The sequence below is a fragment of the Phyllobates terribilis genome, unplaced genomic scaffold, assembly GCF_046119375.1.
Source record: "Phyllobates terribilis strain yellow unplaced genomic scaffold, ASM4611937v1 Scaffold_1__5_contigs__length_1240528914, whole genome shotgun sequence".
In the NCBI taxonomy this organism is placed as follows: domain Eukaryota; kingdom Metazoa; phylum Chordata; class Amphibia; order Anura; family Dendrobatidae; genus Phyllobates; species Phyllobates terribilis.
The window spans coordinates 502,361,875-502,387,080 of record NW_027362761.1 but is presented as its reverse complement, the minus strand read 5'-3'; the positions used below and the strand labels follow the sequence as shown (position 1 = coordinate 502,387,080).

The following is a 25,206-nucleotide window of genomic DNA, read 5'->3' as shown; positions in this document are numbered from 1 at the left end:
GAGCATTATAAGCAACATTAATTCACAGAGAATAACTTCTCCACAAATGGAATTTCCTGTAAAAATATGAGCGAACAGGTGAATTCGAATTTTTCATGATCCGTTTATCTCTAATGACTTGTAGACTACATTTTTAACCAGTTTTCTTCTCTGCAGGCTTTATTTAGATTTTTCAGTTGTCTCTTACCTAGTGGTAGGAGGCTAGCTGCTATGATGTCTCCAGTGCACAGCACACAGAGACATGATGTATTCCTGCACTACTATCTCTATGTACTTTATAGGACATTATATAGGAGCACTGAGCAGTTTAGCTGTAGATCCAGAGATAACCACTTCCTAGAAAGCAGCACTCTATTCATCCTCCCTCCCCCTCCGCTCTCCATAAACTTCAGTGAGCAGCTGTAACTTGACATCTCTGTGAGCTTGCAATCTGACTTACCTTGAGCAACAGGGGCGGACATATCATTGGTGCAACCTGTGCAGCTGCACATGGGTCCAGAAGGTAAGGGGGCCCATTTATACCTCTAAAGCAGGTGCAATTTGGCATTTTTAGGAGCTCTTGGGCTACAAAGGGCCCATATATTGTTCTTGCATAGGGGCCCTTTTCTGTCTATGTCAGCCAGTGTTGAGCAAGACAGATCTGATCAATTTTTCCAAAGTGAATGATCAGTTAGGAGGCAGGTTGGAGATTAAGAAGTGGCTCGTTAGTGGAGAAAGAAGTATATTTCTCTGATAAAATATATTACAAAGTTTCTTATATTCACTTGTACTATGGATTTAGGCAAAGTTTGTTGCCACAACCTTGACCATTTAAGTTATGAGAATTGTTATTCTACTTGTTTTGTTATTTTACTTTTCATTTTTCATGATGATGTTCTTCCATGGTTTATGTTAATTTCTTGTTTGTTTTATCAATTGTGCGGTTGCTATCATTGAAAATGTACAACCGCTCATTCAGGAAGAGAGGCTCAATACAGTAACTTCCTCCTTGAGGATATTTATAAGATGAACCACTTTCAGGTTCAAGTGGCCATGAAGTCCTCTGCTGCTGTAAGCTTCGTGTTTGATGGAGAGGTCATTGAGGTAGAAGAATGCAGAGTACAGAGGTCATAGAAAATAATCCTGAATTTTCATGGAATACACATGAGTGAAAAGGCTACATTAGCATTTCTCTGAACAACATGTGAACACTCTGTCTTCTGATGTCACGTAGAGTAGATATTGAAGCATGAGCAGTCTCATAGGCTTGGTTGAAGCTGGGGACACTCACATTTCACTCAAATTCCAATTAGTTTTACCCTCATTTACTTTAGTCTTACATGCAGGCTCATTTTTCCTTTTTACTCTTTGTTAGCAATTTTTTTTCTAACATTTGTCATTAACTTGCTTCTTGTGAAGTGCTATGGAATATATTTCTTCCTATATTGCTATATAATATTGTAAGCTATATAAATATATTTTGGTCTTGGATTGATAATAGATGTTTTGAAGACATGTTCAGGTTTTTTAAATAGCCTGTAGCAATTTATTTGCTGTGCTCAAAGCCTAATGAAGATCATCAGAGAGCCTTGTGTAGGAGTTCATTATCGTCCATATCTTTGGCGTCGTGCCTTAGGAACACGCTGTACCTTGTTGAATCATGTAAAGTTTAAGAGACGTACAGAGATAGCGTAAGGAAACATGTAGGAGAAAATACAGTCTAAATATAGTAAAGCTGAACATAACAATTATACCATCTATAGAAGATAAAAAAACAACAAATATATCATGGTGGTAGAAAGGTGAAGTAGAGAGGTGAAGCCAGTAACTGCTACATTTACAAATCATTTTAAGAAAATGGCTGTGATGTTATATTTATGTAAGATTTCCTCATGGGTTTTCTTTCAAATAATCTGAATAGTGAGTGCCAATTTTGCATCTATAGTTTTTTTTCCAGGCATTGTCAAATTGTCTGTAGATTTTCAGTATGAAATACGTATCCAAAATCCACAATATATTATTATAAAATACATCTAGACGGGGTTTTCAAAGGTGCACATCCAACATAAAGAATCTATGCAGATTTCTTCTTATTAATTTGATTCACTTATATAGGGCCAGTAATTCCACAGCGCTTTACAGACATTATCATCACTGTCCCCATTGGGGCTCACAATCCAGGTTCCCTATCAGTATGTCTTTGGAGTGTGGGAGGAAACCAGAGAAGCCGGAGGAAACCCACACAAACACGGGGAGAACATACAAACTCTGTGCAGATGTTGTCTTGATAGATTTTGAACCCAGGACCCCAGCGCCACAAGGCTGCAGTGCTAACCACTGAGCAACCGTGCAATTCAGTGCATACTTATATTTATTACAGGATTATGTAGCATGCAGTTTCATCTGTGAAATTATGTCTAATATATTCATAGAAGAATTACTTGGCATGTTGGAGGAGAGCTGGGCCACCATTCAAGGTAGGACTTGCTCTAGAACAGCATATGGGATTGATATGTTTTAGTTTGTGTCATAGGGCTTCAAATGAACCTTCATTCTGTACAAGAGAAGTTATTGCTTTTTATGGTCCAGCTTCCCTGTCAACAAACCTGAAATAACTGAACAAAACATGTATCCGTTTTTCAACCATATATTTCACATATTCCCCAAAGCAACCTAAAATTAGTACATTTTTAATCCATTTTTTGCCACATCAAAAAGAAAAATCTATAAACTGTGTGATATACGAGTTAACAATTGTCAAAGTTCGGCCTGTTTTCCTAAACCGAAAATATCATGGTACGCTTCCAGGCTGCCTGAAGGGGTAACTGGACTACCAGTGTAACTTAAGCAAAGCTGAAGAAATGGGCCAGCACACCAGTTGGTATAAGTGCAATGTGTGGGTGCATATTCACACTTTCTATCTTGTCTATATATCTTTCCACGAGCAGATGAATTTAACAGTCGGGCCTGGATCTTGCTTTGCCCCTATCTATTGAGGCCTACTGGCACATAGAGAGGTAAAATACTAGAGATAGGACCATCCTGATTGGGTTCACCTTGTCGCGGTGGGATGGCTCTTATGCTTTTTTTTAATCAAAATAGTGTCATCCAAATTCCCTCTGTTCTTTACAGGTACTGTTACTATTTAGTTATTTACTATTTAATAGTTATTTTTATCTTAGGTTTTATCAGTGGAACTTAGTAGAAGATACCATATATTTTTCATCTTAAACTGTATGTATTTCATTTAGATGAAAAGGTAGATGACGGCCAATAGGCTACATGTCGGCTGAAATAATTTTATAACTAAATCATTTACACCAGCCCCAGCCTCTTTTGTCCAGTTTTTTCCTGCTACAAAACATTTATTTTAGATATACGAACGACGCGGGTGGTATTTTTCTTGGTACCATGACTGTTGCATTTTTTTTTTTATAAATGATGAAACTTCAGGAGTCTAGTGGATGTTATTAGCGGTCGAATTCAAACATCATCATTATGTAGCATCAAAGGCTTGTTGCTGCGAGTTGGAGGATTTCTGTGTAGCACATGACTGGAGGAGAACAATGAGATGGAGAAATATGTTCTCTGTTATTAATTGGATAAAAATCTTTGGAAAAACAATGCAGCTGACGAAAGACTTGTGAACAAACCAAATATTGGTTAATGCCATGAAAGTCACAGAGGAGAACTGTGTAAAGTAAGCAGTATTTGTCCCAGCTTTGTGTATGTGTGTATAACAATAGTGGTGTGTTGTGTCAGATCAAAAATGATAAAAAAAATAATAAATGTATTAATAAATAAACATTTCAACAAAGCTGCAAAAAACATGTAACTCGTGGGGTACATATTCTTTAAAAATATGCTGTTTTACATTAAGTGTTATGTAAATGGCAGATCTGTTGCATGGAGACTATGTGATGGCACAAACCCCCGCTCCCTGTTGTCTATCTTTGTGATGAAAATCTGTAGTTGCTCTTCAGTTGTGTCTTCAGACTTATAAATCTTCACAGTTTGCAAATCATGCCCTGTCACAATTTTCTGGTGCCACTGGTGAGAGCGGCTGGTCAAGTGTCTGCAAGTATGTGATATGAATACTTTCAGCCACATTCCCACTAGATGTGCAGGCCTCTCTCAGTTCACTTGCTTTAAGTGAGTCTGCACACGTCTAGTCGGAATGTGGCTGAAGTATGCATATTTCACATACTTGTGGTCATTGGAGAATCCTGAGAACGCAGTTTGTGCACTATTAATATTCAAAAGTCTGCAGTCACATACAGTGACTGCATACTTTCGTCACAATCCTGGACAACCCCTTTAATCAAAGAATCTAGAGTAAAATATCTTCACAATACGTTGTCTAAACATCTAGCTCTTCTGCAAAAGTATTGTGTGCAAGTGAACCTATAATTTATGCTTTTGATGTTTGGAAGGCAAAGAGTGGTCACCACAAATACTGATTTGATTTTGATTTCTCTTTTGCTCATGCTCTTCAAACTTTGTTAATAAATAAAAACAAACTATTAATACTTTTGTATTTTAAATCATTATCACCTTGCAGCATTTTTTCCACAGTTACTTTTGCTCCTGTCCTTCATAACCCTATTTTGATTCTTTCTCCTCCAGACACTATACTGCAGTGCTGTTTCAATACCCCGCCCAGTTCATGCTCCTGCAGAAATTCATATTAATTGCTACTCAGAAAGATACAGTGGGTACGGAAAGTATTCAGACCCCTTTAAATTTTTCACTCTTTGTTTCATTGCAGCTATTTGGTAAATTCTAAAAATTCATTTTTTTCTCATTAAAGTACACTCTGCACCCCATCTTGACTTAAAAAAAACAGAAATGTAGAAATTTTTGCAAATTTATTAAAAAAGAAAAACTGAAATATCACATGGTCATAAGTATTCAGACCCTTTGCTCAGACACTCATATTTAAGTCACATGCAGTCCACGCAGCGTGACAGTGTGGCAAATCAGGGATGTTCATGGGCGGAGCTGATTTTTTGGCGCAAACAAGCCGGAACCCCAAACACGAACCCAAATTTGAAATTAAAATGCCGAACAAATTCACTCAACACTACTCCTTACTTCTCATAACTATAAATTTATCTTGAACCGAAAAAACATATATTGTCATATAATTTTCAATTAATGTACATGTGTTGTAAGTTAAATATTTTGGTGAAAGCGAGTGGCATGCCTTAGAAAACAAACATCTTAACAAATATTGTCCAGGCGAATTCTAAAGTTAAACTCTTTCAGTGCAGCGAATTATAATTCATGTTCCATTGCTCAAGGGATATTCCTCTGTGGTACTAAATAATTATCACTATACAAATTTTAACTTTGTATTTGTAAATGGCAACTAAATCAAAAAATCCCCGTATGTTTTTGCAAAAGAGATAAGACATAGAATAAATAATCTTAATTGAATTATCAAACATTTCAAACATTATTCAAACATTTCATATTCATTCATCCATGCTAACCCATAGGCAGTATATCTAAGTATATCTAAGTGGATGAATTGTAATAGATTCCATATGGGTTGAAAAATAATGGGAAGGTTATGTCTCGTCTGGTGAGATGGATCCTTGAAGGTCTTGGTCCAGATGAGCAGCCGTAATGTTGCATGGACAGATGATGGTGCAGCAGGGAGATCTATATAGAACAATGGAGGCTGTGGTGGCTGTACAGCAACAGGAAAGGGAGAATTGTAACCATAGCATACGATAAGCAATAGAGATGAGTAAATATTTTGAAATTCAAATTCACCCTCTTTGACAAATTTTCCCAAAAATATAGCTGTGGCAAATAATATTGCACGAATTTCAATACTGGAAAGCTTGTAATTGCTCTTAAAACATATATGGGGGAGAGGAGAGAAAGAACCTGGCTGACCATAGGAGCTTACACTCTACCGGAGAGAGATAAAGAGAGATGGAGCGAGAGGACCCTGCTGACCATAAAAGTTCACACTCTTCAGGAGAGAGAGAGATAGGTCCCTGCTGATCATAAAAGTTTACACTCTACAGGAGATAGAGAGGACCCCACTAACCATAACTGCTTACACTTTACAGGAGAGTGAGGACCTTCCTAATCATAAGAGCTCACACTCTACAGAAGAGAGAGAGAAAGTACCCCACTGACCATAACAGCTTACACTTTACATGAGAGAGAGGATCCCTCTGACCATAGGAGCTTACAATCTAAAGAAGAGAGGAACTTACTCAGTGAATCTGAAAATGGAAAATGACTCTACTGTAAAAACTGTGCTCCACTGGTAACTGCTGATCTCTGATGGCCCAGGTACTGATCACCACTATACAAGGTGTGATGATCCGCTAGACATCATAGCTTGTCACAAAAGGTGTGGGAAAGACTAAGTGCAACACAAAGGGAAGAGGGGAAGGGAGCCCAGACTCTAAGGAAAGGGGGAAGTGGAGACCTCCTAGGCTGATCTGATATCACCCTGTCTCCCCTACTGTCCCTATATTGGTTCTTCACCAATCGCCGCACAGGAACCTATCCCTGTATCTCCTTAGCGCTTGGCCCTGGCTAGGGAAGGAGGGGAATGAGCACTAGTTGATCCCCACTGACAACTAAAGACAACAAGGTGGACAGACATGGGGGAAGTATAACTTAGCTTGTGCCGACTTCAGAGAGATAACACACACGTCCTCTTAGCACCAGAGAGGAATTAAATAGGCTGCACTCGCTTCAAACTTTCACAGAGAACAAATGAATATCACTGGCGCCGCCCTATAGCAGAATGAAAGTATTTAAACACCCTGGTCAGCATGTCAATTAGAGCAGGAGGGAGGTAGCCCCTGGGTCCTAGAGTGAGACATCTTCTAAGAAGGTGTCTGTAATGCCAAACAAAGAGATTTCCTGCAGCGAACTGCTGGGCGACTGTCTGTCACATCTGACACACCGGTGACGTAGCTGCAGGGAATAATGGTAAGTCCCACTTGGCAATGCAAAATGACGTTTGCCTGCTCTCTGATGCTTCAGCAGTGTGCAAAATGGTGCCGGACAAATTTTTTTATTTACAAATCGCGAATCGAATTTAAAAATGTTCGAATTTACATGAAACCACAAATTTTTCAAAATTTGACTAGAACTCTGTTAGGCATCGGTCTGTTGCTGTTGTTGAAATGCTGTACATAACACATCTGCATCTCTGGCTGCTATGGGCATAAAAGGGGACAAACTTATGGTGTGACCCCCATGCTCCCATGACCTCAACCCTATTGAGAACCTCTGGAGCATCATCAAAAGGAGTGTCTATGATGGCGGGAGGCAGTTCACATCTAAGCAACAGCTCTGGGAGGGTATTCTGTCCTCATGCAAAACAATTGAAGCAGAAACCATCCAAACCCTGACAAATTCAATGGACGAGAGAGTTCAGAAGCTCCTTTCGAACAAGCGGTCCTATGTGCAAATGTAACATCACCTAGAATAAAGTTTTGAGTTGAAAACTGTTTGATTTCAGTTTGTAATAACCTGCTAATGCTTATAATTTAAAAAATGACCATTTATTTGTTCTTTATTAAAATGAAAAGGTTGAAAACTCTGCTGTGCATAATAATTTGGAACATGCATTTTGAGTGCAGTTTGAGTTTTTTATTTTTTTAAAAATATACTGTTATCATAGGCAGTTTGTACAAAAACCTTTCAATTGTACTCTAATAGTTATTTGACTGGAAAATTACAATGACTGCAATTCATATAGGTAATTTGGGAAAATCTGAGAAAATATTATTTGCATAATAATTTGGAACACAGTGTATTCCCCTTTTACCTTTTCCTTTAATTGACTGCCCTGGGTCATGGACCGGGTCACTGCCACCGTGACATCCCCCAGCATCTACCGGCCCGGCTACTGAGTACTCCACAGCCCAGGGGACGCGTCATATTCATTATTATTATGTCAGCTTTTAGATGAGGGAAACTAGTGTAGATTTAAAATGTAGTAATGAGCATTTGGTTGCAAGTCACTATTCCATCCCATCTCCCATGCTCCACCAAGATTGGCAGTACAAATCCTAAAAAGTGATCTTAGAGAGGTGGCAATTGGCCAGTCTAGTAGGGGACATTAGCAAAGCCCTGTCATAGATGTACACCAGTAGAAGTGTTTTTTTGTTTTTGTGGCCTTACATTTCAGTAATTTGTTGATTGGAACTGATTATTTAGAATTAATTGATCAACAAACTTTGTATGAATCAATAGCAAATGCAAATATAAGAAACTTTATAATGTATCTATAAAAAACATGTATGTCTTTATCCAGTTTTAAGACATTTATACCCCTCCCTCATGCTTCCAGAACTCACCATCCACTCTGAAAAGAAAACCAACTCAATTGCGTCTTGGTCAAAGCAAGACAAACTGCCAGTACAGTAATGTGAGGTTACACTTCATTTATATTTTATAGAATGTTTAAGGGAAGACAAGTGAGGAGCACTCACTGGACAGAACAGGCAGACACAGACAGATCATGTGGCAGCTTCAAGCAACTGTTTTATCTCACTCCATGGCTGGATTCACAGCCACACAACTCAGTAGTCCTATACAATGTATTTCATGCTGATGCTTCTATCTTTGTGCTACAAATAAAGAAGAGCAGGAATACTTGTCTCTGAGTGTGCTGTGTAAAGGAGACATCAAATTAACTAGTTTCCACCCACTAGCTCAGAGGGATCTGAAAATTAGAGATAAAGACTAGTGATGAGCGAGCATACTCGCAAGTACTCGGTACTCGCCCGAGCATCTCAATACTCGAGCTGCTCGGAGCTTGCCAAGTACTTCCGAGATGCTCGGGCGGATGCTCGGGTCCCCTCCCTGCATGTTTGGCGTTCTTTACAGCGATAATCAACATGCAGAGATTGTCTGCCACACACTATAATGCCGCAGCCATGTTGGTTGTGGCATTACAGTGATTGGCTGGCCGCACAGCATCATCAGGTCTATATCAGACCTGGCGCCGCCATGCTCGTCAGTCTATTCCACAAACAGGCAGTGTAGGGAGAGGTTCTGCTGAGCTAGGGAGGGATTTGGTTGTTTATTAGTTAGTGTAGGTATTCCACAAGATTCAAAACACATATCCATCTCAACTAACAGTCCTTCTGAGGACTAATCCAGCTGCAGAGATATCAGTGCTAGGCAGGCAGGCAGGGTATATAACAGACTGCAGTGCATATAGCAAGAGGGTTCATTCCCGTTCTGTCTGCTGGTGCTTTTACAGATATTTGTAGAAATAGCCCCAGGTATCAGGGGCAAGGAATATATTTTTTTTAATTTTAATCCTGATTATTTGCTTAAAAAGTAATCCAGAGAAAAATGTTTTTCTGCGCCATTTGCTTGTTGGCACTTCAGAATACAGCGAGGTCCTTTCCCTGTTACAGCGCTAACAATCCAGCTATTTAAAACTGTGGTTTGTCCGTCACACGGATCACATATAATTGCGCTGAAAATTCTGCCATTTCTGGCCTCCATTGAAATGTTGTTGCAGTGTGTCAGAGAACTTATTGACACGAGGTCACTGTTAAAAATAGTTACCTACAGGCCAGCTATTTAAAACTCTGGTTTGTCCGTCACACGGATCACATATAATTGTGCTGAAAATTCTGCCATTTCTGGCCTCCATTAAAATTTTGTTTCAGTGTGTCAGTGAAGCTATTGACACCAGTTTGCTGTTAAAAATAGTTACCTACAGGCCAGCTAATTAAAACTGTGGTTTGTCCGTCACACGGATCACATATAAGTTTGCTCCAAATTCAGCCATTTGTAGTGAGCGTGGAAGATATTGTTCTCCATTTAAAATGGGCAAGGCACGTGGCAAGCGACAGGGAATTGGATGTGATGTGAGGGTGCATGCAGAAGCCGAGGCCGTGGGCAAGCTGAAATTGTGCTACAACAAACACCCACATCTTCTCACTCGACCTTCCTGTCCCAATTAATAGGAGACTGCAGAACACCACTATTGAACACAGAGCAGTGTGAAAAGGTTATTGGTTGGATAGCAGATAATGCTTCCAGTCACTTAGCTACCACCACCACCCTGTCTTCCACACCGTCAAGTCTCAGTAGCCGTGAGTCTGGACTGCATATTCCTTACCCTGATCCTCCTTCCTCCCACCATGTCGAGTGCCCAGAGTGACAGCTGATCCCACACTTGGACACTCCGAAGAGCTGTTTACTTTTCCATTTATAGATTCGGGCCTCTCGCCATTGTTCACTTGAAGCGGGGCAAGAGGAGATCGCATGTAGCGATGCCCAAATATTTGAGCAGCCATGGTCAACAAAGGCGACGGTGGGAAAGTGTCACAAGAGGTGGACGATGATGAGACACAATTGCCAGAAAGTCAAGAGTAGGACCAGGGTGCGGAAGTGGAAGACGAGGAGGTGGATAATATAGTAACTGACCCAACCTGGCAGGAGGACATGCAGAGCGAGGACAGCAGCACACGGAGAGGGAGGCAGAGCACCCCAACAGGCAGGAAGAAGCAGTGTAGCGGCCGCAGACAGAAGGCGGGCAACCGCTCCCCGTAACATCAACACGACGGAAGTTGCCAGTACAACTGTTAGGTCTTCCCGAGTCCGGTTGTTTTTTAAAGACTCTGCCGATAACCCCAAAAAGGCCATTTGCACCACCTGCCAGGCCAGCATCAGCAGGGGTAGCAAAACTACCAGCCTGACCACCACCAGCATGATCAGGCACATGGCAGCAAAGCACCCGACTTTGTGGGCAAATCCTCAGGGTCCAGGAACAGTGTCTGCGGGTGAAACCACTGCTTCTACCGCTGTTGTGCGTGCAAGCCAATCCCCTGTCCATAGTGCATGCGAAGGTGCCTCCTGCCCTGCACCTATCGTTGCACACTCTCAACTAGCACCATCAGCAAGCACGTCGTTATCCCAGCGCATCGTTCAGTTGTCCATACCTCAGTCTTTGGAGCGCAAGTGCAAATATGCAGCCAGCGCCCCACAGGCCACACTACTAAATTCCCACATTTTGCGATTGCTGGCGCTCGAAATGTTTCCTTTTAAGCTCTTGGAGACGGAAGCTTTCCGCAACCTGATGGCGGCGGCCGTCCCTCAGTACTCGGTCCCCAACCGCCACTATTTCTCCCATTGTGTCCCACAATATTAGCCGTGCCCTCAACAATGCAGTTACTGGGAAAGTTCACCTAACCATGGACACATGGACAAGTGCTTGTGGGCAGGGACGGTACATCTCGCTGATGGCACACTGGGTTAACATAGTCACATACTCCCAACACCGAGGATTGCGGGCCCTAGGTCAATCAGGGTGGCCCCCACAGTCTATAGCCCCAACGCCTCATCCTCCTCAGCCTCCTCCTCCTCTTCAGCCTCCATCTCCAAAATGACCACATCAGACACAAACTGAAAGCACTGCAGCACTGCCTCAGCCAAGCGGCAACAGGCTGTGCTGAAGCTAATATGCTTAGGTGACAAACCGCACAATGCAGAAGAGTTCTGGACAGCTCTGAAAGAGCAGGCATATCTGTAGCTGACACCGCTGAACCTACAGCCAGGCATGGTCGTGTGTGACAATGGCCGGATCCGGTGGCGGCTCTGAGGCGAGGTGAGGTCACACATGTACCATGCCTGGCCCATGTGCTTAACTAACCTTGTGGTTCAGCAGTTTCTCAAAATTTACCCAGAGCTGCTGCATCTGCTTGTCAGAGTACGCCGCCTGTGTGCCCATTTTAGAAAGTCAGCTACAGCTTCCGCCACCCTTGCCATGCTTCAGCAACGTTTGCAGCTTCAGGCTCACCGACTGGTGTGTGATGTCCCCACGCATTGGAACGCTACACTGCAGATGTTGGGAAGGATTTGTGAGCAGAAGAGGGCAGTTGTTGAATACCAGCATAAACAAGGCCATCGGTATTCAGTTCAGACTCCACACATAAGACAACAGGAGTGGAAATGGATGTCAGACATTGTACCAATCCTCCAAAATTTTGAGGACTCCACCAAGATGGTGAGCGGCGATGACGCAATAATTAGCATCACCATCCCGCTCCTCTGTCTTCTGAAATGCTCTCTGCTCACAATCAAAGAGGATGCATTGCAGGCGGAGCACGATGAGATGGAGCAAGGAACCATACAGGGTGATTACACACAGCCAAGCCTCATCTCATCCCAACGATTGGGTGACAATGAGGAAGAGGAGGAGGAGGAAGAACAGGAGCTAGTTTCATGTGCTATCGATGGTACTACCTGCACAACTGTCATACCGTCTATTCAGTGTGGATGGCCTGAGGACAGGGAGGAGGAGGAAAGCATGGTCAGTCATCCTCTTGGTGAGGACACAGAAGTCTTGCCTGTTAGCAGTGGGGCAAGCATTTCTGAGTTTATGTTACGCTGCCTTTCCCATGACCATTGCGTTCTCAAAATTTTGGGTGACAGTTTTACTAGTTGGTGACACTTCTAGATCCACGCTACAAGGAGAACTTTATATCTCTTATTCCTGAGGTGGACAGGTCTCCAAAAATAGGGCAGTGCCAGAAGGCCCTTGTTGCAGAACTATTAAAAAAATTCCTATTTGAAAATTCTGGCGGCAGAGGTCACAGTTCTTTGGACAACCAAGGACTACAGGCTAGAGAGACACAAGTCCAATCCAGCAGAGGCAGGGGAACACTGTCAAAGTTCTGGGAGAGTTTTCTCAGCCCCTCCCATCGCACAGGCCCTGAAGCGCGGGGTAATCTCCCAAGGAGTGCAAAGTTTCAGAAAATGCTGAGGGAGTACCTTGCTGACCGTAGAAATGTCCTCCGTGATTCCGCTGTGCCTTATAATTATTGGGTATCCAAGCTGGACACGTGGAATGAACTGGCTCTCTACGCCTTGGAGGTCCTGGCTTGGCCTGCTGCTACCGTTTTATCAGAGCTGGTTTTTAGTGCCGTTGGTGGAATTATAACTGATAAGCACATTCGCCTTAAAATGAACAAGGGCTGGATTGGGCCAGACTTCTCAACACCACCGAATGATAGCAGCGTAACATAAACTCAAATCCAGTGTCTTTTTTTTGGAGGTGTATTCCCATGCACCTTTTCACACCCACACATGGGTATACGCTTCCTGATTTTGGCCATTTGCTCTTGTCCTCCTCCTTCTTCTCATCCTCGTCTTCCACCAACATATCACCAGGGTGACCGTGGTCCATGATGCAACACCCACATAATTTTTTTAAGGCTGTGTGCCCACGATGCGTTTTTTAAGCGTTTCCGCAGAGGCAAAAACGCTGCAGAAACGCATGGTAGAAGGCCTGCCATGTTCCCCAATGATAATCCGCATGTGCTGCGGATTATCATTGCGGAAAAAAACGCAGCACTACCAATTATTTTGTGGAAGTGCTGCATTTTCGCCGCCATTGACTTGCATTAGAACGCATGCATTCCGCTTCACTAAATAAGCACATTCGAAATACATGGGTTCAATGTGCGGATGGTACCCAGGTCTGGAGAAGAGGAGACTCTCCTCCGGACCTGGGAACCATAGAAAACTGTAAAAAAAAAGAATAAAATAAAAAATAAATATATACTTACCTTCTGACGGCCCGTGGTGCGCTCCTCCTCTCATGCCGGCAGATCGCGATGGACTGGAGGACCTGCGCTGACGTCATAGTCATGACGGGTCACGTGACGCTGACGTCGGCAGGTCCTTCAGTGTACCGCGATCTGCCAGCAGCCGGGACTGAGCGATGCAAGACACTGGGGGCCATCGGAAGATAAGTATAGATTTATTTTTTATTTTTTGACATTCTCTCGGGTCACACTATATAAATCCATGCTGTTTGCATAGATTTATATAGTGTGACCAAGTTGTCAAGCACTTTCCAAGTGATGCTAAAATCGCTTGGAAAGCGCTTGACAACCCGCATGCGGAAATGCATGTGAAGAACGCTTCACATCCGCATGTCCCTGGCAGGAAAAACGCATGTACAATCCGCATGCGTTTTTTCTGCCAGGGGAGATGCAGAAACGCTCAGGAAAAATCCGGAGCATTTCTCTTCCAAGGGGCATTGGAGTGCCTCCCAATTTTTGGCAATCCTTGCATTCACTGCATAGGCAAACACAATGGGAGACTCACTTCCTAATAATGGAAACATTGTTTTCAGGAGGCCCTCTGACCTCCACATCTCTTCCAAGGGGCATTGGAGTGCCTCCAAATTTTTAGCAACCATTGCATTCACTGCATAGGCAAACACAATGGTAGACCCACTTCCTAATAATGGGATCATTTTTTTTCAGGAGGCCCTCCTCTACGTCTCTTCCAAGGGGCATTGGAGTAGGTCCAAATTTTTGGCAGCCCTTGCATTCACTGCATAGGCAAACAATATGGGAGACCCACTTCCTAATAATGGGAACATTGTTTTCAGGAGGCCCTCCTCTAAGTCTCTTCAAAGGGGTATTGGGGCGCGTCCAAATTTTCAAAGGGGTGCTGGGGTGCGTCCAAATTTTGGGCAGCCCTGCCACTCACTGCATACGCAATAACAGTATAGGAGACCCAATCTTTAGTAATGGGAATAACAAAGCATAGCCAGCTGATGGCTCTCTAAGGATAGTGAGGGCCGATTGCTGGCCCTTTAAGTATAGTAAAGACCGCCTGATGACCCTATAAAAATAGGCTTTGTGGCTTTCAGAGTTCCTCCTTCATAAATTAAACAGGATGTGTCTGATCATGTCTCACACACCACATGGCCAGATAAGGTTGTAAAATGTTAAAATGACATTTCCCGGTGAATGCATTTGTCACGGTTGAAAGCAATGCAAAAGTGCAAAAACGCATCAAAAACGCTAAGTGTGTGTAACGGGTCCGGGAGGCGGAACCTCTGAGCTACTATACAAGGGGGCGGCCCTTGTAAGGGAGCGGGTGGCAGTCTCTGGGTGAACGGACAGGGAGTTACGGCAAGTGATCAGGGCAGTCTCTGGGTAAGGGGTAGGTACGACCTGTGATGGCAGAGCCTCCGGGTAGGCTAGCAGGCAGATGGAAGATGTGTGCTCCCAGGTGAGCAAGCGAGAGTCTCTGGAATAGCAGGTGGTCACGGCACGTGACGGCGGAACCTCCGGGCTGGCAGGCAGGTAGGTAACGGAGAAGCGCTCCCAGGTGAGCGGGCAAGAGTCTCTGGAATAGCTGGTGGTCACCGCACGTGACAACGGGACCTCCGGGCTGGCAAGCAGGCAGGTAACGGAGATGCGCTCCCAGGTGAGCGGGCAAGAGTCTCTGAGATAGCTGGTGGTCACAGCACGTGACAACGGAGCCTCCGGGCTGGCAAGCAGGCAGATAACGGAGAAGCGCTCCCAGGTGAGCGGGCAAGCTGGTCCATAGACAGACTGACCGGAGTAGTAAGGCAGACCGTCGGACCTCAGGCAAGCAGGCAGGTAGCTGATATGCGCTCCCAGGTGAGCGGGCAGGCTGGTCCTTTAGACAGACTGACAGGAGTAGTAAGGCAGACCGTCGGACCTCAGACTGGCAGACAGGTAACAAGTATTCAGGCAGGAATCAGGCAGGTAACTGGCAGGTAACTAGCAGGAAACTGGCAGGAAACTGGCAGGTAACTGGCAACGGGACCTGAGGGCTGAAGCACAGGTGAGACACAGGTGCAAACAACATTGCTCGGGCACCTCCATTTTGGAGGAGGTGCCTTATATATGATGAAGTCCTCCGGCCATTGGCCGGGGACTCCTTAGGACGGCGCGCGCGGCCCCTTTAAGAGGAGGGGAGCGCGCGCGCGCGCGCCCTAAGCACAGGGGCCGGGAAGGAGCGCGCGCAGAGAGCAGAGCGGGAGGAGGACGCCGGGAAGGAGCGCGCGCTGACAGCAGAGCGGGGAGAGGACGCCGGGCACGGAGCAGAGCGGTGAGGGGAGCAGCGTCCCTGCCTAGCAGAGGGCAGGGACGCCAGCGCTACAGTACCCCCCCCTTTAGGCCCCCCCTTTTTTAGGCCAGACAGAAATTTAGCTAGGATGAGAGGGGCATGGATGTTCTCCCGGGGCTCCCACGTTCTCTCCTCAGGACCAAACCCCTTCCAATCTACCAGAAAAAAGGTCTTTCCTCTTACCCTTTTGGTGGCAAGAATGTTCTCTACCTCAAACTCGTCCTCAGCAGAAACCGGAGCAGGAGGCGTACCTGTAGACTTGGAAAAAGAGTTAAGTACCACAGGTTTGAGGAGAGATACATGGAAGGAGTTAGGGATCCGTAAGTTGGCCGGGAGTTTCAATTTATAGGCCACCGGGTTGATCTGACTGATGACCTCCAGTGGGCCGATGAACCGAGGCCCTAACTTATAGGAAGGGATCTTGAGCCGGACATATTTGGACGAGAGCCAGACTTTATCCCCAGGGCGGAATTGAGGAGGGTCCAGACGTTTTTTGTCAGCGTGTCTTTTCATACGCTCGGATGACAGAAGGAGTGCGGACCGGGTACTCTCCCATATGGAGGAAAATTTGTTAACAAGAGATTCCGCAGCCGGATTGTCCGCCGAGGTGGAGACGGGAAACGGGATCCGAGGATGCTGACCGTAGACTACAAAAAACGGGGATTTGGAGGAAGACTCGCTCTCGTGATTGTTGTACGAGAATTCGGCCCATGGCAGGAGATCCACCCAGTCAGAATGGTGGGCATTAACGAAGTGCCGAAGGTAACTGGTCAGGTTCTGATTGATCCGCTCCACTTGACCATTAGACTGTGGGTGGTAAGCGGAGGAGAAGTCCAGGGTGACGTCCAGCAATTTACAAGTGGCTCTCCAGAAACGGGAAGTGAACTGTACCCCACGATCCGACACGATGTGACGGGGCAGGCCATGAAGACGGAAGATGTGGCGGATAAAGTCTTTAGCCAGCTCGGGTGCAGACGGAAGACCTGGCAGTGGAATGAAGTGAGCCATCTTGGAGAAGCGGTCAGCGACCACCCAAATGACCGTACAACCGGCAGAGACGGGTAGATCAGTAATGAAGTCCATCGCTATATGCTGCCAGGGGGCAGCAGGTACTGGCAGAGGTAGGAGGCGGCCGGCCGGCAGGTGTCTCGGAACTTTGTTGCGGGCGCAGGACACACAGGCAGAAACAAAGTCTATTACATCCTTGTGCAGGTTAGGCCACCAGTAGTGCCGGGTAATAAGCTGGAGGGTCTTTTTCTGACTGGCGTGGCCAGCTAGTTTAGACGAATGACCCCAGTGTAGGATCTTCTCCCGATCAGGTACTGGTACGAACGTCTTACCAGGAGGAAGACGATTTAGACTCACGGGAGCCACCTGCATTACTCTGGCGGGATCGATGATATGTTTCGGATCCTCCTCGAGATCAGACACCAGAAAGGACCGAGACAAGGCGTCCGCCTTGACGTTTTTGTCAGCCGGGCGAAAATGAAGGACAAAATCAAAACGAGCAAAAAACAAGGACCACCGGGCTTGGCGCGGGTTAAGTCTCTGGGCATGCTGGAGGTAAGCCAAGTTCTTGTGGTCAGTGTAAATTATTACCGGGTGAAGAGCCCCCTCGAGCAGGTAACGCCACTCCTCCAATGCCAGTTTGATGGCCAATAACTCTCGGTCTCCTATGGAATAGTTGCGCTCAGAGGAGGAGAAGAGTTTAGAGAAGAAGCCACAAGTTACCATCCTCCCGGAAGATGATTTTTGAGTAAGTACCGCTCCGGCACCAGAGGAGGAGGCGTCAACTTCCAGGAAGAACTGCTTGTTGCCATCTGGGCGATGCAGCACCGGGGCGGAAGAGAAGGCCTGTTTAAGGGAAAGAAAGGCCTCCTCTGCTTCGGGTGGCCACTCTTTGGGATTAGTACCTTTACGGGTGAGCGCAGAAATTGGGGCCGTCCGGGAAGAGAAGTGTGGTATGAAGAGGCGGTAGTAGTTGGCGAAGCCCAGGAATCGCTGAATGGCCTTCAACCCCTCCGGTCGGGGCCATTTCTCGATGGCAGACAGTTTCTCAGGATCCATTTGTAGGCCGGTCTGAGAGATAATGTAGCCCAGAAACGGAAGCGAGGTCTGCTCAAAGAGGCACTTCTCAAATTTAGCGTAGAGATGGTTCTGCCTTAGCCTGAGCAGGACCTGACGAACGTCCCTCCGGTGAGTCTGGAGATCCGGAGAGAAGACCAAGATGTCGTCCAGGTACACCACTACGCAGGAGTAGAGAAGGTCCCGGAAGATGTCATTGACCAACTCTTGAAAGACGGCAGGAGCGTTACAGAGACCAAAGGGCATTACCAGGTATTCATAGTGGCCGTCCCGGGTGTTGAATGCCGTCTTCCATTCATCCCCCTGACGAATACGAACCAGGTTGTACGCCCCACGAAGGTCCAGTTTGGTGAAGATCCTAGCCCCCCTCAGGCGATCAAATAATTCTGGAATGAGCGGAAGGGGGTACTTATTCTTCACCGTGATCAGGTTTAGGCCTCTATAGTCTATACAGGGACGGAGAGAGCCGTCCTTCTTTTTGACGAAAAAGAAGCCTGCTCCCGCCGGGGAGGTAGATTTCCGGATGAATCCTCTGGCCAGATTCTCCTCAATATATTCGGACATTGACCGGGTCTCAGCAGCGGATAAAGGATAGATACGCCCACGGGGAGGAGTAGTACCGGGTAGCAGATCGATGGGACAGTCGTATGGTCTATGTGGTGGTAATGTCTCTGCCTCCTTTTTATTAAAGACATCTGCATAAGACCAATAAGGAATCGGAAGTCCAGGTAGATTAGCTGGGGTAGGAGAGGGACGGACGGGATGGACGGGAACCAGGCAGGTTTTATGACAGTCTTGTCCCCAGCGAAGGACCTCTCCGGTTTGCCAGTCTAGCACGGGTGCATGTCTCTGGAGCCAGGGCAGACCTAGCAAGAGGGCGTGAGAGAGTCCAGGCAGAACATGAAAGGAGATACTTTCAGAATGCAGCATTCCCACCTGCAGGGTAATGGATTCGGTGATGAGTTGAATGGGGCGAGGTAAGAGGCCCCCATCCACGGCAGCGACAGACAAGGGTACAGCCAGAGGTTTGGTGGGGATGCGGTATTTCTCAACCAGGGACTGTGAAATAAGGTTCCCGGCTGCTCCAGAGTCAAGTTGGGCTAGTTCGAAATAACGGTTCTCCCCGTAGATGATCGAAACTGACAACAGCAGGGATGGAGAGGATTTATTCTTGTCTAGGTGGACCTCTCTGAGCGAACCTAGACACAGGCGTTTCCCGACCTCTCCGGGCAGGCACGGATCCGGTGCTCCTTACTGCCACAGTAGAAGCAGCTCCCCTCGGCACGGCGTGAGTCCTGACGGGTTTTGACCATCTTGGTCTGGTCGACCTGCATAGGCTCAGGAGAGTGTACCTGGGAAGAGATGGAGGGAATGACGGGTTTCTGGAAAGTAGGAGCTAAACGTGGAATCCTTCTCTCACGGGTGACCTCTTTGGCACGCTCCTGGAACCGTAGGTCAATCCGGGTGGCAAGGGTTATTAGATCATCGAGAGAGGTAGGAATGTCCCGACCAGCAAGTTCATCTTTAATACGACCGGACAGACCCTCCCAGAAGACGGATACCAGAGCGTCGTTATCCCAGGCCAGCTCCGAGGCAAGGGTGCGGAACCGTATGGCATATTGGCCCACGGTGAGACCCTCCTGACGGAGGCGTAGCAGAGAGGATGCGGATGAGGTCTTCCGTCCGGGTTCGTCGAAGACTTTCCGGAAAGCCGAGAGAAAAGCAGGCAAGTTGGACACCAGGGGGTCTCCTCTCTCCCATAGAGGATTTAGCCAGGCCAGGGCCTCCCCGGTGAGATGGGACATGATAAAGGCAATTTTGGCCCGGTCGGAATTGAACTGATGGGACAAAAGTTCAAAGTGCAGGGTGCACTGATTTATGAAGCCCCGAGCCTGGACGGAGTCGCCTCCGAAGCGAGGAGGTGCAGACAGCCGGGGACCGGGATAGGTTACCATGGTATTAGTGGGTAGCGGAGCTGCCGGGTTGCGAGTCATGGTACTGGCAGTGGCTGCAGGTGGTGCAGTCAGAGTGTCCAGGCGAGTATTGACATTCCGCAGGTGACCCAGGATGGACTACTGTTGGGACCTTTGACGGGACAGTTCATGACACAGGTCCGTGAGCGAGGGAGCTTGGGTGCCACCGGGTTCCATGGCCCGAGCAAACTGTAACGGGTCCGGGAGGCGGAACCTCTGAGCTACTATACAAGGGGGCGGCCCTTGTAAGGGAGCGGGTGGCAGTCTCTGGGTGAACGGACAGGGAGTTACGGCAAGTGATCAGGGCAGTCTCTGGGTAAGGGGTAGGTACGACCTGTGATGGCAGAGCCTCCGGGTAGGCTAGCAGGCAGATGGAAGATGTGTGCTCCCAGGTGAGCAAGCGAGAGTCTCTGGAATAGCAGGTGGTCACGGCACGTGACGGCGGAACCTCCGGGCTGGCAGGCAGGTAGGTAACGGAGAAGCGCTCCCAGGTGAGCGGGCAAGAGTCTCTGGAATAGCTGGTGGTCACCGCACGTGACAACGGGACCTCCGGGCTGGCAAGCAGGCAGGTAACGGAGATGCGCTCCCAGGTGAGCGGGCAAGAGTCTCTGAGATAGCTGGTGGTCACAGCACGTGACAACGGAGCCTCCGGGCTGGCAAGCAGGCAGATAACGGAGAAGCGCTCCCAGGTGAGCGGGCAAGCTGGTCCATAGACAGACTGACCGGAGTAATAAGGCAGACCGTCGGACCTCAGGCAAGCAGGCAGGTAGCTGATATGCGCTCCCAGGTGAGCGGGCAGGCTGGTCCTTTAGACAGACTGACAGGAGTAGTAAGGCAGACCGTCGGACCTCAGACTGGCAGACAGGTAACAAGTATTCAGGCAGGAATCAGGCAGGTAACTGGCAGGTAACTAGCAGGAAACTGGCAGGAAACTGGCAGGTAACTGGCAACGGGACCTGAGGGCTGAAGCACAGGTGAGACACAGGTGCAAACAACATTGCTCGGGCACCTCCATTTTGGAGGAGGTGCCTTATATATGATGAAGTCCTCCGGCCATTGGCCGGGGACTCCTTAGGACGGCGCGCGCGGCCCCTTTAAGAGGAGGGGAGCGCGCGCGCGCGCGCCCTAAGCACAGGGGCCGGGAAGGAGCGCGCGCAGAGAGCAGAGCGGGAGGAGGACGCCGGGAAGGAGCGCGCGCTGACAGCAGAGCGGGGAGAGGACGCCGGGCACGGAGCAGAGCGGTGAGGGGAGCAGCGTCCCTGCCTAGCAGAGGGCAGGGACGCCAGCGCTACAGTGTGAACATAGCCCAAGGTGTGGAGGAGTATTTTTGTTTTTGGCTATTTATTTTGCCTTATATACAAGTCATTACCCTGGAAAGGATGTTCCTTAACATATTTCCCAGGAAAATCCATTTTGGTTTAGCTTTTGTATGTTTTATTGTGAGTACGTAAAAGTGGCGTAATACCTCTGACATCGTTGTTCACAGCAGTGACCTGGGAGTCAGAAATGCTTCCAGGGGTCTTTCCCATGCTGTTCCCATGTCATTTGAGCACTGTTCCCATCGATTTGGGCAATTTTTAGGCCCTCTGCATATCGCCAGGGGGAGCCGCCTGAAAAATGCTCGATTTTCCTATAGACTTACATTGGGCTCGTTGCTCGGGTCGAGCACCCGAGTATTCCAATGTGCTCGACCCGAGCAACGAGCACCCGAGCATTTTAGTGCTCGCCCATCACTAATAAAGACAGCAGAGGAGAAAGCTGATGAAAAACGCAAAAGGGCAAGTCATATAATGGCCAGAAATAATGTTATTCTTCATATGCACACACATGACAGCTTATTCTGAAAAGTTACCTGAAACATCAGGTATGCTTTAAAAAAAAAAAAAAAACTTAACAACATATAAAAGCAGTAAAGAATTTTGAAAAAAGGAGATTGTATACTTTTTCTCTAATCCAATGCTCGTGTGAAAGCTTAATATATGAAATAACATTTGTCTGCTTTGTTATAAGGCTAAGCTATTACATAGAACATTGTGTACACCCAGTACCAGGTGGGAGGCATACAGTCACTAACAGTTCAAGGATCTTAAGGCTTTAAATCACTGTTACCAGAAGGAAGCCACAAGCCACAAGGTTTATGTGCTTTTTATTGTACAGTTTATTGAACAAAATTTATAGTATTGTATTGTGCAGCGCACTACCGAAATTTGGAAATAGGAATGGAAATGTTTTGAGTTATTACACTGACAAAACAGGGGTATATTTATATTTTAGTTGGTTGGATCTCATGATTGTTCTTAACCACTTCCATCTTATGTGTAGAAATTTTGAGATGAATTGCTGGAGTGTGATGCTTGCCAAATCAAATTGTAACTTATACCTTTACCTATATTCTAAAATCAATACAATGTTCTTGTGTAGCATTACAAATAGAAAAAGAGACACTTAATTTGCAAAGTTGTAGTAAATCAAAATAATCTTATGTAAATAAATGGAAGGTTGTTTGTGTGGGAAGAAAGTGTAAGGCTTCATCCAAGTCACAAGAACATTCAACATATGTGTAATGCGTAAAGATAGAAATATGTAAGCCAGTGCATTCCAACACTGGAGCCAATACATTTCCTTCTTCTTAATAAAACCCATGCATTGAAAGATCCAAGACCATTTTTTTTATTGTGTTTTTCCCCACACATTTTTTAAACATGTGTTGATATCATGTTTATATTTAGCAATTTTTGATTAAAAGAAAATAAGAACTGTATCATAAGAGACTGTGTATAGTGGAGGGGGTAGTATGTGTAATTTATAAAGGAACAAAGATATACAACACGTGTAATAAGTATTCAACACGTCACCAATTTTCTAAGTAAATATATCTCTAAGGCTATGTTCACACATAGCGTTTTTTTCATCTTTTTTTTTTAAGCAAAAGCTGATCTCTTGGCAGGAGATTTGTTCAGGATTTTTCTTGCTTTTTTGCTTGTTTTTTGGTGCATTCTCTTTATGCATATACATAAAATTCAGTGAAAAAAAAATCTCATTCTGGTTTTGGCACAAAAAAAACACCCATTACTACCAATAGGTGAAAAAAAGCTGAAAAAAATGCTGAAAGAAGTGACATGCTTTATTCTGCAAAAAATATGCAAAGCATAAAATAGTGATCAAATAAAAACCAAGCTGTGTGCATGAGATTTCTGGAATCTCAGACTTTTCTGGTACTGTAAAACACAGCTGAAAATTTGCATAAAAAAAAGTTGAAGAAACACAATGTGTGAACATAGCCTAAAGGTACTATTGACATGACTTTCCATGGCTTTTTGTTTCTTCTTGTGTTCAATTTTTTCCTGTGTCATTTCTCATTATTACACGTAACTTAAAGGGAACCTGTCACCAGTTTTATTATATAACAACTAAAACTTTGACATTATTCAGTGCCTGTGCTGCATTTCACAAATGCTTATATAACCCCCTGACTCCCCCTGTAACTGCCCCAGAAACCTTTTTAAGCTCTCCCGCGCTGTATGGAAATCGGGTTGATCCGGTCTGATGGACGTGGTTTCGGGCCTCTCCATCCCTCCCCCCAGCTGCTGTTCGCCGTCCTCCTTCTTTAATTGACATGGATGACGCCTCATGTTATCCACAAGGCCGGGCGAATTCTTGTGCCTGCGCCCAGAAATCACAGCTCGCGCCTGAGCACTATGCTCTGCCCTACTATGCAAAGCATAGTGCTCAGGCGCAAGCCACAATTTCTGTGTGCATGTGCAAGATTTCACCCATCAATGTGAATGACACGAGGCTTCATCCACGTCAATTAAAGAAGGAGGACGGCGAACAGCAGCTGGGGGGAGGGATGGAGAGGCCCATCGGACCGGACCGACCTGATTTCCTTACAGCGCTGGACAACTTAAAAAGTTTTTTTGTGAGGTTTACAGGTAGAGTCAAGGGGTTATATAAGCATTTATGGAATGCAGCACAGGTGCTGAATAAGGTCATAGTTTTAGTTGTTATATGACAAAACTGGTGACAGGTTCTCTTTAATTTATGGATATGTACTGTATGGTTTGATTTCTTTGCCTGTGTGGATTGGGTGGGTTGTTACCAATATCTGGTGAGAATTTCATGTCAATAGCATCTTTAGAAATATATTTTTTTTAGAAAATTGGTGACGTGTTCAATACTTATTTCACCAGCAGTACGTCACCCTGTGTAGATGGGTGCTCGATGGGTGCGATGAAGAATCCGGCACTCTCAGATGTGCAGAAAAAAGAAAAATGCTTTACTAGGGATGCAATCTAAAAAACTGTGTAACGTTTTGGTCTAAAAATCAGACCTGCATCAATCAGATTGCAAATTAGATAGGGAACTGAGAAAAAACGCTATATATGTAACTTATATAGCACTTTTCCCGGTTCCCTGTCTATTTAGCAATCCATCTGATGAAGGTCTGGGTTTTAGACTGCAGTATTACACAATATCTTGGATTGAATCCCTAATTAAGCATTTTTCTTTTTTTCTGCACATTTGAGAGTGCCAGATTCTTTATTTCATGTAATTTATAAAGCTTACCTAAAAAGGTTGCACAAGAGTTAAAAAAAAAACTGTTATAAAATAATAAAAGAACTATCCAAGAAAATTGGAGGTTTTAATGCTACAGATAAAACCATCCCGATTGGGTATACATTTTAAGTTTTTTTGATCAAAAAAGAAGCAAACCCTATTTTATTTACATTTACTATTTACTTATTTACTCACTACAGGGTATTTGCTCATTTTGTTTTGTTTTCCTTGGGTTTCCAAAGTTTGCTCAGAGTTTAATCAGTGAGAACCGATTTTCTCGGATGTGGAGAATAAAAAATAAAAATACTCCATATTCTCCCTTTGTCATCCTAGTGGGGTCCGATTTTTTCCACTGACCCATAGACATGAATGATCGAGTGCGATCGAATTATCGGATGCAATGCTGCATTTTATATTTTGATTGATGGGACTTTTATAAACAAGGAGATACCAAATGTCTATTTTTTTATTTCTTTATTTTTAATGAGGTAAGAGGATGTGATTTGAGCTATTATATTTATTTTCTTTTTTAAATACTTTTTTTACTTTATTTTTTAGTCCTTAGGGGACTTGAACCTGCAATAATCCAATCAATTATTTTATATACTACAATATCGCTCCCGAAATCATTTGTCGGGGAAGAGCCAGGAGAATGAGCCTGACAAAATCTATGGGTTCGACAGATGATAGTGTAATGTGTATGGGG

The 25,206-nt window shown here is 45.4% G+C and overlaps 1 long non-coding RNA gene across 1 annotated transcript in view; it reads left to right on the top strand.

Moving 5' to 3' along the window:
* Nucleotides 1–381: 381 nt before the first annotated feature.
* Nucleotides 382–25,206, top strand: part of LOC141168376 (uncharacterized) — a 355,581-nt gene continuing 330,756 nt past the window's right edge. Inside the window, exon 1 of the long non-coding RNA XR_012252118.1 lies at nucleotides 382–502. This is a non-coding gene — a long non-coding RNA (uncharacterized lncRNA). The remainder of the gene's footprint in view (nucleotides 503–25,206) is intronic.